The following is a 14943-nucleotide window of genomic DNA, read 5'->3' on the forward strand; positions in this document are numbered from 1 at the left end:
TGTAGGTCTTGTATTCCTAATCCCGAATACTTGCAATCTACAACACACTAAACCATCTATATATTTCATGGTAGTCACATCCACACCCTCTTAGTGTGCATGGTATGTGAATTCCCTTTTCCTTGTCTCTCTAGATGCCTCTTTTCCTACTGGCCTTTTTCTGTTTTGACCCTCACCTATACCTTGCATGTTGACAACTTAACGTGGCTCGCAAGGACAGAGGTGGTATGGCATTTCCCTACATTGAGGAAGCCCATACTCCACCTCCCTACCTCCATGCCATTAAACTCAAAAACACTTGTGGCATATTAAATGATAGTCTTGCGCACACTTCACTTCCCAAGCAGCTTCTTTTCAAGCTCTGAATCCTTGTCCACTCTTCTTAAATGAGTCATCATATTTACATTTCCATAATATTTAGATGAATTACAATTCATAAAAATATTTACAAGAGGGATAACAAAAAAGATATTTCACACATAGAGAAGTATGCCAAATGTGGGTTATTGGAGCTTCCTACAAAGTGCCTAACAAAATTCATGTACAAGGCCTATTTTCTTGGAATACTATAATTAGAGGACACTACCAACCTAGAAAAAACAATAAAATTCTTGAACTCTTTCAAGAGATGAATTTGCAAGAACTAAACCAGAAAATATAACCATGGTGTTCTGTCTACATGTTTTCATGCAAGCATTATAATTAGAGGACGCAACCAACACAATAAAGTTCTTGAACTCTTTCAAGAGATGAATTTGCAAGAATTAAGCCAGAAGATATAACCATGGTGTTCTGTCTACGTGCTATCATGCAAGCATTATGGAGGAAGGTCAATGATATTTTTGTCAATGTCAATGGAATGATCACTAGCCCGAAGAATAGAGTACTCTTCCTTCTTCGTAGGCCCATTTGGGTCAATACGGGTATTTAGAGAAAACTATATCTTCCTTGCTAACCATGCATGTATCACTAAGCACAGAGTTTTCCCTTTGCTAGCCAAGAACCCAAACATGTTCTGTTTCCACCTGCTCAACCTGGTAGGACTCTAAAATACACAGTGTCTCCACCTCTTCTTCTCTTTCCTTCTCTTAAATTGTGCTCCTCGGTGTGCTCTTGCACCAACACTATTGTTAGTGTTCTCCTTCATTGTGGGAATTCACTTGTAGGTCTTGTATTCCTAGCCCTGAATACTTGCAATTTACAACACATTAATCCATCTATACATTCCATGGTAGTCACATCCACACCCTCTTAGTGTGCATGGTATGTGAATTCCCTTTTCCTTGTCTCTCTAGATGCCTCCTTTCCTACTGGCCTTTTTTTGTTTTGACCCTCACCTATACCTTGCATGTTGACAACTTAATGTGGCTCACAAGGACAGAGGTGGTATGGCATTTCCCTACATTGAGGAAGCCCATACTCCTCCTCCCTACCTCCATGTCATTAAACTCAAAAATACTTGTGGCATATTAAATGATAGTCTTGCACACACATCACTTTCGAAGCAACTTCTTTTCAAATTTTGAATCCTTGTCCAATCTTCTCAAACGAGTCGTCATATTTACATTTCCACAATATTTACATGAAATACAATTCATAAAAATATTTACAAGAGAGATAACAAAAAAGAGATTTCACAAATAGACGAGTTTTCCAAATGTGGGTTATTGGAGTTTCCTACCAAGTGAATACTATAATTAGAGGACACTACCAACATGGCAAAGACAATAATGTTCTTGAACTCTTTCAAGAGATGAATTTCAAAGAACTAAACCAGAAAATATAACCATGGTGTTCTGTCTACGTGCTGTCATGCAAGCATTATAATTAGAGGACACGACCAATGTGGCAAAAACAATAAAGTTCTGGAACTCATTCAAGAGATGAATTTGCAAGAATTAAGCCAGAAAATATAACCATGGTCTTCTGTCTACGTGCTATCATGCAAGCATTATGGATGAAGGTCAATGACATTTTTGTCAATGTCGATAGAATGGTCACTAGCCTGAAGAATAGAATACTCTTCCTTCTTCGTAGGCTCATTTGGGTCAATACGGGTATTTAGAAAAAACTATATCTTCCCTACTAACCATGCATGTATCAGTAAGACACAGAGTTTTCCCTTTGCTAGCCAAGAATCCAGAGCATGTTCTGTTTCCACCTACCCAACCTGGTAGGACTCTAAAATATAGAGTGTCTCCACCTCTTTTGCGCTTTGCTTCTCTTAAATTGTGCTCCTTGGTGTGCTCTTGTGCCAACACTATTGTTAGTGTTCTCCTTCATTGTGGGAATTCACTTGTAGATCTTGTATTCCTAGCCCTGCATACTTGCAATCACAACACACTAAACCATGCATATATTCCACGATAGTCACATCCACACCCTCTTAGTGTGCATGGTATGTGAATTCCCTCTTCCTTGTCTCTCTAGATGCCTCTTTTCCTGCTGGCCTTTTTTTGTTTTGACCCTCACCTATACCTTGTGTGTTGAAAACTCAACATGGCTCACAACGACAGAGGTGATATGGGATTGCCCTACATTGAGGAAGCCCATACTCCACCTTCCTACCTCCATGCCATTAAACTTAGTCAAAACACTTGTGGCATATTAAATGATAGTCTTGCACACACTTCACTTCCCAAGCAACTTCTTTTCAAACTCTGAATCCTTGTCCACTCTTGTCAAAAGAGTCACCATATTTACATATCCACAATATTTACATGAATTCCAATTCATATATATATTTACAAGAGGGATAACCAAAAAGAGATTTCACACATAGACAAGTATGCCAAATTTAGGTTATTGGAGTTTCCTACCAAGTGTTTAACAAATTTCATGTACAAGACCTATTTTCTTGGAATACTATAATTAGAGGACACTACCAACCTGGAAAAAACAATAAAGTTCTTGAACTCTTTCAAGAGATGAATTTGCAAGAATCAAACCAGAAAATATAACCATGGTGTTCTCTCTACGTGCTATTATGCAAGCATTATAATTAAAGTTGAAAATAATTAATATTATTTTGTATTAATGGAGAAATGGTTACACAAGTTCTAACGTATCTCCTTAGTTTAGGATTTGTTCCTTGAGTTTAGGAGTTTGGTTGCAACTTCCTGATTTCTAGTAAAGTACTTAATGATGTAATTGCTCATTGGATGTAAGTAGAGTGTACGGAGAGAGTTCTCTTTGTTTGAGTGCAGTCTCCAGGTGCAGTACTCACCTATGAGCTGTAACTCCTTTTTAATTCAAATCTAATTTTTATCTTGGTATCAGAGCACAGAGTAGGGATAGCCTTAATTTTTTTTTTTTAGGATGCATCATTGATTACAGAACTGTAGTGGCAGTGGAGTGTACAGAAGCATTCGTAGGATCAAGTGGACTACAGTAACACCTGGAGCATAGGTCTCAGATGACTGATCATCTATGAGCGCAAGAAAGTGTTAGCGCGGTTTCGTCGCGAAAAGTCGCACCATTTTTGAGCGGAAGGAAGAGCTGGCGTGGTTTTTTTAGGAACAGATGCGCCACTTGGCGCGGTTTTGAGGGTGATAAGCGTGCTAGCGCGCCGGAAAGTCCTATTGGCGCGGAAAATCAAGCTTTAATCGTGCCGATTTCATAAGACGCATCGATTTTGTTTCTAGCACGGGTATTTCGCTCTTGAAGAGCGCCAACCTCTTTCTCTTTGGAAAATCTACAATTTTTTGCAGATCGGAGTTGCCTGGTGGTGGCACTTTGAATTTTCGGATCTGTTCGGTGGCAGCAGATTGGAGTAGCCTGGTGGTGGTGCATTGGAGTTCCTGATCTACTCGGTGGTAGCAGATCGGACTTGCCCGGTGGTGGCACATTGAAGTTCCTGATCTACTCGGGGGCAGCAGATCGGACTTGCCCGGTGGTGGCGTATTGGAGTTCCTGATTTGTTCGGTGGCAGCAGATTGGACTTGCCCAGTGGTGGCATATTGGAGTTTCTGATCTGTTCAGTGGCAGCAGATCGGACTTGCCCGATGGTGGCGCATTAGAGTTCCGGATCTATTCGGTGGTAGCAGATCGGACTTACTCGGTGGTGGCACATCGGAGTTCCTGATCTATTTGGTGGCAGCAGATCGGACTTTCCCCGTGGTGGCTCATTGAATATTGATTCATCAGAGGATCAGAAATTTATCAGTCCAATATGAATAATAGTGATGAGTACTCTCTTAAGCCAGAAAAGACGTGGTCTATTATTAGGCCAGTAGATTATTTGCTCAGGGAGAAACGGTTGCTATTAATTTTGATAGGAATCGCCATCGCATCGACTTTCTTTATCCTTCAGCGTGGTTTTTTGGCTTCTAATGTTAATGAAAATGGAAGGTTTGTGCCCAACAAACCTCATCGGGTTGTTTATGAGACGCCTCTTTCTCGGTGTGCTCAGTATCATTCAGGTCCGATGGTGAATTCGGGGGCTAAAGTATTCCTAGGTTTGAAGAGAAAGTCCCTGCAAGTTGTTGTGACGGGTGGAACTAGCTTTGTTGGTAGTCATCTGCTTGACAGGCTCATGGCAAGAGGCAACAGTGTTATTGTTGTTGACAATTTCTTCACACGAAGGAAGGAGAATGCTTTGCATCATTTTGGCAATCCAAGGTTTGAACATGATGTTGTGGAACCCTTATTGTTAAAGGTTGATCAGATCTATCATTTGGCTTTCCCTGTGCACTACAAACACAATCATGTGAAGACTATCAAAACTAATGATGTGGGAATCTGGAACATATCTAGACTTTCCAAGCGTGTTGCGGCAAATGTTGAGGTTCGGAGTGCTCGAATTTTTAATTCACGAATGTGTCGTGATGATGGTCGCGTTGCAAGTAATTTTGTTGCTCAGGCTTTGGGCAACGAGCCTTTGACAGTCTTTGGAAATGGGAAACAAACACGGAGCTTCCAGTTTGTTTCTGATATGGTTGAAGGCCTTATACGACTTATGGAGGGTGAACATGTTGGTCCTTCCAATCCTGGGAATCGTGGGGAATTTACAATGTTGGAATTAGAACAGATTGAAGAAGGAAAGGATGACTCTAACAGTGATTGGGACATTCCATTGCTAATGGAAGAAAAAAGTAAGGAAGATGAAGAGCAGGAGCAGAAACAAGAAGAAGAAGTAACAAGAAATGTAATCAATAATGCAAGCCCAGAAATGGTTGAAATAGATAGATTTGAGGTAAGTCCCCTACCAAGGAGATCAAGTAGGAATACTCGATTACCTTGTGAATTGAAAGACTATGCATTAATGTCAAAGTTTTTAAACATTGTAGAACCTGCAAATTATGAGGAAGTAAGTAATTCTGATGCATGGAGGGCTGCAATGTATGAGGAAATAAAATCAATAAATAGAAACCATACATGGGATTTGGTTGAATTGCCTGAAGGTAAAACCCCCATAGGATGCAAATGGCTGTATAAACTAAAAATAAATGCAGATGGGAGCATAGAGAAACTTAAAGCTAAACTGGTAGTAGAGGGTTACTCACAGCAAGAGGGAATAGATTTTGATGACACCTTTGCTCCTGAAGCCGAATTAAACACCATTAGAATGCTAATTTACTTAGCAACAAAGCACAAATGGCAACTACACCAGTTAGATGTTAAGTCTGCATGTCTGAATGGTGACTTGAAGGAAAAAATTTATTTAGTACAACCTGAAGGTTTTGTGAAAAAGGGGCAGGAACATCTTGTGTGTAAATTGAAAAAGGTACTTAATGGTTTAAAACAGGCACCCAAGTTGTGGTATGAGAAAATTGACTCATTTTTTGTACAGCATGGCTTTCATAGGAGCTTGAATGATCCAAATCTGTATACCAAGTTTAATAAACATAGGCGAATTAGTTTGATTTCTTTGTACGTAGATGATATGATTGCAACAGGGAATGCTAACAATCTAATCAAAGAAATCAGATGTCACAAGTGTATGAAATTGAAAGACTCTGGACAAACCTTTCTTACTCAAGGGAAGTATGCCATAAGCTTGCTGGAAAGGTTCAGAATGGTTATTCTAGTAGGTTTTTCAGATTCCGATTGGGCAGGTAACTTGGATGATCGAAGATCTATCATAGGTTACACGTTCAGCATTGCATCCGGGGTCATAGCATGGAGCAGCAAAAAGCAGCACACTGTAGCTCAAAAGAGATATGTGTGTAATATTGTAAACCTTGTGATAACATGGATGATATTTTTACTAAGCCTCTTGGGCATGTAAAATGTGTGGAATATTGTAAAACCTGTGATAACATGGCTGATATTTTTACTAAGCCTCTTGGGCATGTAAAGTTTGAATTGTTTAGAGGGATGTTAGGAGTTCAGGATAATCCTTTCTCCATTAAGGGGGGGAGTTGAAAATAATTAATATTATTTTCTATTAATGGAGAAATGGTTCTATTAATGGAGAAATGGTTACAGAAATTGTAACGTATCTCCTTAGTTTAGGATTTGTTCCTTGAGTTTAGGAGTTTGGTTGCAACTTCCTTATTTCTAGTAAAGTACTTAATGATGTAATTGCTCATTGGATGTAAGTAGAGTGTACGGAGAGAGTTCTCTTTGTTTGAGTGCAGTACTCACCTGTGACCTGTAACTCCTCCTTTTTAATTCAAATCTGATTTTTATCTGCAAAAACAATAAAGTTCTTGAACTCTTTCAAGAGATGAATTTGCAAGAAGTAACCCAGAAAATATAACCATGGTCTTCTGTCTACGTGCTATCATGCAAGCATTATTGATGAAGGCCAATGATATTTTTGTCAATGTCGATGGAATGGTCACTAGCCCGAAGAATAGAGTACTCTTCCTTCTTCGTAGGCCCATTTGGGTGAATACGGGTATTTAGAAGAGGCAAAGGATCTTATTAACAATATGCTAGTCTTTGTCAAACGTTGCTTGGAGCCTGCAGAGCTCTTGGAAACATGGATATCGAAAATGGTGCTGCAGAATTTCTTCTCAATTTGGAACAAATTTCTTATTGGAGATTATCCAGTGATCATTTTCTTCTAGTCTAGATATACATATACACGACGTGACCAGGGACGTATATGTTGAAAGAAATTGTGCTCCGATGCTATCACGGTCTTTCAATGTCAATTTGATTTCTATAAACAATTTCAACTAATTCCTCAGGAAGCTATTGACGAATTTCGAAGGATGTTGTCATCGAAATTACAATGCTGGCAACCTCAAAAGGGATGTTGCTGTTAGAACATCCAAAAATTAAAACCACAACAACATCGGATCCTTTTTCGCATCGGTCTAAGTCTCGGTTGGAATGACTCTCATTGTTCACAATAATTGCCAATGGTTACTCTCCAAACTGGGAATTATGGTTACCCTGTTTGTGCGTTTCATCAACAAATCTGGCTAGAATCACGTTCTTCTCTTTTCTTCTCTTCTCTTTTCTTTTCTTAGTTTTTTTGTTTATTTATTTTTTTAATGTTTTTTTAGGTTTTATTTATTTATTTATTTTTTACAATCCGTACATATCTATTTTAAATATAAATTTGACCTCAGTTAAAAAAATCTAATTTTTTCACTTCTAAATCTTTTTAAAAAATTATTTAAATATCTTATTGAAATATTATTTAAAATTATAATCTCCTCTATAACAGTGCTATCTAGCACATGTTCAAATTTCTGTTCATTCTTTGTGAACCACACCCTTCGATGACAGCCTCCTCATCCCTCTTCGTGGGATGATCTATTTGAAAAGAAAAATCGTATTATCGAAAGGATCAGGCAAACGATGCGTGTAAAGTCTACTAACGAGGAGTTTTCTGGCATGTAATTCAGTGTAGACATTATCATGTGAAGTTGTCTCATCCTGAAAGTATTTTCTTTGTTGCCGATACCTTTCTTGGGCTCTGAAGTGAAACATAAATCGACTATTGTACATAATTGAGTCGCAATGGGAAATACAAATTTAGTATGGCATAGGAGAGTTTCTAGGCTTGAGCAAGCCTCTTTTTCTTTCCTCCTCTTGGATGGGCTCGGACTATGGGCATGTTTCCTCAACTTCAAGGATGGAATTGCAAACAAAGTATTATATCCATGATGCTGTTGATTTTCCAATTTGCACAATTAAAAACAAAGTATTATATCCATCATGCCGTTGATTTTCCAATTTGCACAATTTTTTTTATTTTGGGTAAATGTCTTCATGTTTACACATGATCTTATCTTCATGGATATTTTATGTGTTACTTGTGGATATTTTATGTGTTACTTGTAGTATGTTAGGATTAATTTTGATTTGGAAATGATAATGTACAACTAATAGTTTCACGCACATAGTTTTGTGACCCATAATTTTATGTTTTGTAAATGTCTTCATGTTTACACATGATCTCATCTTCATGGATATTTTATGTGTTACTTGTAGTATGTTAGGATTAACTTTGATTTGGGAATGACAATGTACAATTAATGGTTTCAGGCACATGGTATTTGTGACTGGTAATTGGAATGAAGTCTATAAATAAGTTTCTAATATTTGTCTCCATTTTAAGTGTGCCAAGCTCCAAGATGCCAAGGGTCTGGTATTGTGTCCTTGGCCACTGAGAGCCAAGGGTTAATGGTTAAGCAGGATCTCCCCAGTATGGGACCAAATGTTGAGCAAGGCTCCCCTGCAGGATTGTCAAGGTTTTGGCCGAAATTTAATAGAATTCTATTAGGCTGGGTTGTTCCCAGAATTGCAGTTTTGGGTTCTTCCAAGAATTGGAGTTTTGCAGGGGTTAATGTTCTTATGTGTGTGATTGCTTTTTAATTATGTGCAAAGTTAATATTTGATTTACCTTTCCTTTTAATAAATAACATCGTAATAATTATTTACATCCATGCAGGCTAGTAGGAGCATATCAAGCAATTCACCCTAGTCAGAAGTTATTGGAAGCTTTGCGTAGCAACCAAGAGATTGAATGCAACATATGTTTAGACTGTGTACTATCAAAACCAACTACTGTTGAATGCAAGTTTGGTTTAATTTTAGAGTGTGATCATCGTTTATCTATTTCCTACATCCACAACTAATGAGGAAATAATCCAGTCCCTGGCATGGATGTGAATTCTGTATTGCTAGTTTTTCATATCTATAAAAAACTATCTCATTATGTTATCCGAAGTGTGCTCTAGTATTCAAACGAAAAGGAGGAGCAAGAGATCATTGATAACTACCGATAATTGAAAAAAAAAAAAAAACTGAGTTCCATTGACTGCAAGTACTTTGAATTTAGAAAGGCGCTTACCCTTTTGGCACTAGCTATTTTTACAAGCATGCATACAGGCATGGCAGAGGAAAAGTAAACCTCCAGCATCTTGGTGTTGTACATGGAAGTGCAATGATTGTAAAAAAAAAAAAGGCTTTCTGATTTTCTGGGAGGACTAGGCTTGTGAATACCTGGTCAACCATGAAATGTTTTGGCAGGATTTTCTGTTATTAGCGTGTTTTCCAGTGTAATTCCAATTCTCTACCTCATAATAGTACCCTTGGATTACAGTAAAATTATTGTACATTCCACCATACAGGTTCAATTTTCTTTCTTCATTCTATCAAACAAAGCTATTGGTACTGATAAGATAGCATGCATGTTTGTTGTAGGTTTTGAAGTCAAGAGATGGATATTCTTTGCAAGCCAATGGATAGCATGGTCCAGTTGGATCAACTCTTACCTGTCAATGGACGGTACACTTATACAAGGTCTGGGCCATCATAGGGACAAGTTACAAGTGTCCCAATAAAAAATATGGGCCAACAAAGTAATAGAGCTAATATGTTTGATGAGGAATGTTATGAATTCTTTCATGATAGGGATGAACCCGGTAGAAATATTAAAAGGACTACTAGAAGCAACAGGTATGCAGAGTGGGATGGCCCTTTAGACAACAAAAATGTGGACAATAACAGAGATGGTAATTATAAAACTATCTAGCCCAAATTTTATCCTACAAAAATAGCTCAAGCTTATTTAAACAGACGAGCAGCATCCTTTAGTGTCATCATAGATGTAAAATACTTTCGAGGAAACTTTGAAAACTTGCAGGCCATTTGAAATAGTTCATTTCCTTTCTATTAGAGTTCTATATGCTATACAAGGAGTTCATTATTGATGCTATACTTTGCTCGGTTGAAAGGTGCAGATGATGTTCTTCTGATTTCATTTGTCTTGTCAGATGAAGATATAAAATATATGAATTCGATTTGTAAAGCTCTAGGCATGGTACTAGGTAGCTTTAATTGAGATGAAAATAATGGTTTGCTTCAAGGAACTTCTAGACATCAGTGGTATTCTAAATCCATAAAAGGTTCTTCCTCACTTCGTATCATTGCCAAATGCATTTGATGTGTAATACATCTTATGTTGTGCACATGATTAGTATTGCAATAAATACATGGGATAGAAGTGCTGTTATATATTCATGAGCACCACCTACCGTAGTAATGTAGACAAAGGTACATGCAATAGAAAAAAAAGGCATGTAAGGCACCAGTAGCAAAGGAAACAAGTCACTGGTGAGCTTGGCAATAGATTTGCTCCACAAATTATACCACAACCACCCCATAAAAGAGAGGAGCGACAACGAGGTGATTTCAATTTTCTCCTCAAGAAGAAATTGGAGAAATGGGCATGGAAGCTGAGGAAGAATAGAATACCCAAAAAAGAATAAACAACCACAACCATGCGACTCAAGTCACCATCACCAGTAAAATGTCATCTATAATGATTAAAGGTAAATAAATAATAGTTAAGGCTATGAAGGTTGTACAGGATTAAGGTTTTGATGTTCCTAATGAAGCTTGATGCATAAAGAGGCATCCAATCCTTACGAGTAATTGGGGATTCATTTGTCATTTTAAATCGGAAAATTGAATGCAATGGCTGATGCTATGTATAAAGATGGAATATAATTTGCATCTTACTCTGATTTTCTTATGGAATCCATTCATGGTGCTCAAAGCAGTGAAATACCTTTGACAGAATTTGGGATTGAGAGAAATGATGCTCTACATGATTTAAGATGAGAGCTTGTATTCCTCCAATATATACAATCACATATTTGGGGACATTTGTGGACCTATAGAACTGTATGGAGAATTTCATCTTTTCTAATGCTTTTCTAAAGTTTTCACGTGGTAAATCTACACATTGCTAAGCGTGTTGTAGTATTGACTTATAGCCTTTTGTTTAATGTCAGGATGGATCTTTCTCGAGCTACAATACTATGAGATGTCAAGGAAATGAAGCCCTATTGGGTTGTCCTTTCAAATTTCTTTCCATGATCTCTTCCAAAGAGGACTCTAATTTTTCATTTATTGCTGAATAGTTGGGGTAGTATTCTAGGCCTAACAGAGCGATACTCTTCAGGTTTGACATGTGCATGCTCAACCCATAAGGCTAGCTGATAGTTAGACGGGAATAGACATAATTTTTGTAGTATGACATATATGAGTTTCAGGAATCCATGAGAGAGGAAATATTATTGTGGTTATTTATTTATCAGTTATTTTCAGTAGTTGAGTAGAGAGGTTTATTCAACAACAGAGCATGAGGGGATGTGTAAGTCTTTGAACAGAGAGGTTCATTCTACAGCCTAGTATCAGGTGATGTGTAACTTGTGGTCTGTCCATGCCTCTTTAAAATTAAAGTTAAAATTAAAAATTATATTCAAAATGGAAAAATAAAGTCTCTTATAGTTAAAAAAATGAATATGTTGTAAAGTAATTAGAAATAAAAAAATGTGTTGATCAGATGTTTAAATTTTATACTTTTCAAAAATATTTTAACAAGAGATTTAAATAAAATATTTGAAGATCTATGTTAACTAATTTATGTCCATGTCAACTTCATATATATCTATATATAAAAAAAATTAAGATTTTATGGTGAAACTTTTTATTTGGTCCTATATATAGTCTATTTAGTATTCAAAATTACAATTTAAATAATGAAAATTAACACACTGTATTTTGCATTCTAAAAAAATTTCCACTTAAAAAATTTGATCTCATGTTAGATCCACACTTAAGATGGATCTATAATGGTTATAGACCTCTGATTGTTTTAAACAAAAACAAATTCTATTCTTAAGAGAAAGGACTTTAGGATTAACATTATTGCAGACAAATTCGATGTAAAGCATTAATTTGCACACAGATTACTTCTAGGGGGATGTGCCTTTGACAACTACTATAACACCTTACAAAAGGAAGAATTGAGGTTTGCTACAACACACTTAGAAGAGGTATAATCTACAAATTTAGCCAATAATAAAGAAGATTTGGAGTTCCCTTGTATCAGCAGATTTTAAAAAATATTAAAAACAACCATGCAAGCACAATATGTTGAGTTATCCCTCCATTCTTAGAAAAAATTGCAGATAGGTTCGCCCTTCACTTTAACAATTTTATTTTGGCATGAGTTCTATCTTCAGCAGCTAGGAGTGCATTCTTGTAGAAGCTATCCTCGGTATACATCTCTTCACTTCCATTCTTAATTTCAGATAGTGTTGTAATCCAGATTTTAAAAAATATTAAAAGCAACCATGCAAGCACAATATGTTGAGTTATCCCTCCATTCTTAGAAAAAATTGCAGATAGGTTATTTGGCATGAGTTCTATCTTCAGCAGCTAGGAGGAGTGCATTCATGTAGAAGCTATCCTCGGTATACATCTATTCACTTCCATTCTTAATTTCAAATAGTGTTGTAATCCTCCAAGAGCCAACTCTATAAAAGCAGAAGAGGACGCGTGATGCCAAAAAATGGGAACTTTATTGTTTTCTTCTTTGAGCTTCTTGCCTTCTTCTGATTTGAATACTTGTGAAAGAACATAGTCATCATTGAGAGCCCTTAAATTTGTGTGACCACTCAATATTATTTATGTTTCTATACAGTAAGCCTGGTCAACAGGTGATACTAGAGAATGATTACACATTTACAACACCATATTCTAACAGTGAAATACTTGAATCCAACATTAAAAAAACATGCATTCTTTTCATTTTAAGAACTATAGGATCAAGTAGCAGGAAGTTACTTTAGATTAGGAAAGATTGAATAGGGGCTAAAGGTGTTTTTGGAGATAAAAAGAATAGGACATGGCTGTGATGCTTTTTCATACTGTGCAGTAATCACTGGTTTGCCTGAGATCGGTAAATTTCAAGAATCTTGTATTTGTATAGAGCATATGTTGATCAGAGACATTTCTTGGGATCTCGTGACATATAATACAATAATTCAAACTCTTTACAAAGCAGGAAGAGTTTGCTACTCTACACATACACTTTTGTGGGGATGTATGTGCACTGGAAATCAGAATGGAATATGTTCCTGAGCTTTTGTAAAAATACAGAGAAGGGCTTATGTTCCATACAACAGAATGTATATCTCAGTTATTCTATCATGTGGTGGTGCTAATCAGTAATAATGAAGTTTATTATTTTTTCAGACATAAATAGTAGGACCAAGGTCATAATGGTTGCAGGTTTTAGAAGTGTCGCTGTCATACATGCCTAAATGCTATTATTTTCTGGCTCTATCCAGCTGGTTTTATGGCTTCGTAATGAAATCAGACTGTAGCACTCTAGAGTTGCATTTCGTTAAGAGCATGGCTGGTCAAACCCAACTTTCAGTTTACATTATTACGTGATGAGAACCATTGAAGCTAACTTCAAGAAAGTTGTTGGTATAAGTGCATATCTTTGGGTTTCATGTTGATGATCCTAGGTTGTACAACCATCCATGTGGGGCCATAATGAGGGTATCTAGATCTTGTTGATGCACAAATGTTATAGGAAGTTGAGTGTGCCTCGAAACAAAGCCATTATTGTGACATGAATAATGAATGTCGCTTCCAACAGGGAGCATCCGAAGACTATGCAGCAACACTTCGTATAATGCCAATTATACATATATTTGAATGCACATAGAATAATGCATAAATAAGGGGAGAGGAATGTAGCACCCCCCACTTGGATCTCCTGAAACATATACATGTGACAGTTAGGTTAGTGATCTCTAATGTTGAATAGCCTAGTGAGGTGGAATTTGATTGAGGCTTGCATGCCTCTATAAGTATAGGTATGTAAGGTTAATGGGTTGAGGTACTAACATGTTTAAGGTTAAGGTTGGTGTGCCTATGTAATGGGCCAAAGGACCAATAATTATAAGGCTCCTGATCCATGTTCCATTGAGGCTTATGTGCCTATGTATGTATATATGATATATTAGATTATTAGGCCAACATAATTATGAGTTTGAGGCCATAGAGCTTAGGTAATGACTCGGCTAATGAGCCTAGTTGAGATGAGGTTTGGCAGACTTGTCATTTTGTTGTTGACTGAGGAGAAAAAGAGTATAGGGGATTGAGACTCCAATGAAAATAGGTATCGTGATATGACGGTATATTATGTTGAGAAATGGCAACAAGAATTTCAAGTTTCATTTGTCCTTGAATTAAACTGAGAATTAAAATCAAATTCTATTCTCATAGCATCTTGTAAATAGTTAATTAAGTTTAATTAATTTAATTAGTTTAGGAATTTCGAGTTGAAAGTCTTTTTGTAGTCATGTGTATGTTCTCCTTAAGTTTTAGGGGTTCAGTATGAGTTTCAATTGAGTTGGAAATTACATCACTCATTTTACTAAGTTAAGTTCAGTTAAATTAGTTCCAAATTGTTTGAGGAAATAATAGAGAGTTAATAGTTAGTTGGTGGACTAGTGCATCAACAAGTGTCACTCTAATTAACTGAAGATTCCCTCATCAAAAACTCATGCATATTGATTCTAAGAAAGACCCAGTTCTGACTAGAGTGCAAGGACATTGTACTATCAGTTGTATTATTTACTAGAGTGTAAATATCATGCATGCATCAGAGATTGATCCTATTTTTGGATTGCGCAGTTTTGGAAGCATGAATTCCCTTTAAATATGGGT

At 36.8% G+C, this 14943-nt stretch overlaps 1 pseudogene; it reads left to right on the top strand.

Moving 5' to 3' along the window:
• The first annotated feature begins 4171 nt into the window (after positions 1-4171).
• LOC149199384 (UDP-glucuronic acid decarboxylase 4 pseudogene) overlaps positions 4172-14943 on the top strand; it is a 43756-nt pseudogene continuing 32984 nt past the window's right edge.

This window comes from Pinus tabuliformis, chromosome 2_1, assembly GCF_031772625.1.
Source record: "Pinus tabuliformis cultivar Carrire ecotype Pingquan chromosome 2_1, CPIR1, whole genome shotgun sequence".
Lineage (NCBI taxonomy): Eukaryota > Viridiplantae > Streptophyta > Pinopsida > Pinales > Pinaceae > Pinus > Pinus tabuliformis.